Genomic DNA, 1846 nt, shown 5'->3' with positions numbered 1-1846 from the left:
TCTCTCTCTCTCTGTCCTTGTGATGCCAAGAACAGAATCTAGGACTTTGAGCAGTGGCTCCATGGCTTTTGATGACAAAGGGGAACGGGAGCAAGAAAGGAAGGACCCCTTCTAGAAAACACACACAGGCACACCATGTGTAGAGTTCAGGGACCGTGTAGCATCTTGTAACAGGCTCATGTTGACATCTTTCAACTACTCCAAGATGTCCACCTGCCACGGCTGATAAGGGGTATCTTCCTGTCCCCTGCTCAGCAATGTCACTCCCAGATGACTGCCTGGCTCTGAGCAGAGTGGTTTTAGTGGATGCCCATGCAATTTGTCCTAGGACATCTGACTGAGGACATGCAGTTTGTCCTAGGACACCTGACTGAGGACTTGGGTTCTTGTCACCATGGAAACTAAGCAGATGTTGGCATCTGGTGATGGTTTCTGGAGCTGATAATTAGACCACACTGCTTTTTTTCAAAACCATGTCAACTCCCAGAGCTGTTCAAAGCCCACCACCCAGAAGGAGAGGCAGCGTGGACCGCAGCGTGCCGTGAGAAAGGAAACAATTCCTCAGTAAACCTGAACATTGGCAAAAAGGCAGGAGAATCATGCAGCTATGACCAGGAGGTGAGGGGTGGGAGGGTGGGGTGAGGAGTGGGAGGGTCAGACAGCTATGGCCGGGAGCTGAGAAGGACCTTATTTAGAGCAGGAGAGGGGAAGCTGCATACAACTTTGTCTGTGTCTGTCACCCAGTGGGATGTGGTCAGATTGTGGTGTTGGGTTTAGCCACATGGAATCCTCCTGGTGAAAGGGTCCAGTAACAGGGCTCACAGGAAGATAATGTCCCACATCCCCAAGTGCCACACGTGTTCTGGACCCGGTGTGCGTTCTGGTCCTACCCAGTGGTTTTTCTCCCCTCCCCGCCCCATTTCTAGGTCAAGTTCAGGCAAGGGGACTCATAGGGGCTGAGGCACCTGGAGCCACGCCCTGCACCGCGTGTTTTGAGAATGAAGGAGTGCTCTTGGACCCTTGAGAGTTTTTAGTCATGACGGATTTGGCTAATATAGGTGGCCAAGTGCCTTCAGGGAGTCATGCTGAGGTCAGGGTGTGGTCAGGGTGTGTTCTGCCCCCCTCCCCGAGCAATCAGGCCTGCTGTGCCCAGGACTCTGGAATGTCCCAGGGCCCTGAAGTGTGTGTTGGCCGCCTAGTTTCCTCCTGAGCCATGGGAGCAGACCTGGCAGCTGCAAGGAAATTTTAGCCCAGGGTGGAAACCACGGGGTGTGCTCAGCTCAGCTCCGCCCGACCAACCACCCAGGAGTTGGAGGTCCTTTTCTGGATAGCCATGGCCTTGCCTACCCACCTGACTGTCCTTAAAGTAGAGTGTGCTCTTGCCAGAGACAAACTAAATCAAATGAGATCGACTCCCTGCAATGTGGTGTGGCTACCAGACCAGGGTGGGGGAGATGTTACTCACAGGCTCATGGTTAATAAAATGCAAGTCCACCCTCTTAGTTTCAGAGAGCAGTGTCACAGCCGTCCAAGAGCTCACAATAGAAGATGCCAGCCACCACCTGCCAGTCAGGTAGGAGCAGTCTAGGGATGCTTGCCAGTGTTTCTAGATATTCCAGACTGAATATCTGCCAGCCTTCATGACTGACAAGTCACCCCAGAGCAACGGTGTGCTTCAAGGATGCTGCGATAGGGGAGGTGTCCCTAGTGAGCCTCAGCCAGGACAAGACCTCGCTGCAGATAACTAGGGATCCCCGTGGGAAGACACTAACACCTTCCTGGCTTTGATCGGCCACATGGTTGACGGGCGTTAGGTTCCAGTTTCTTTGGTTGATCAAGGCAGACT

This window comes from Grammomys surdaster, unplaced genomic scaffold (assembly GCF_004785775.1).
Source record: "Grammomys surdaster isolate TR1022 unplaced genomic scaffold, NIH_TR_1.0 183, whole genome shotgun sequence".
Classification (NCBI taxonomy): Eukaryota; Metazoa; Chordata; class Mammalia; order Rodentia; family Muridae; genus Grammomys; species Grammomys surdaster.
Note: the sequence above shows the minus strand (reverse complement) of the source record.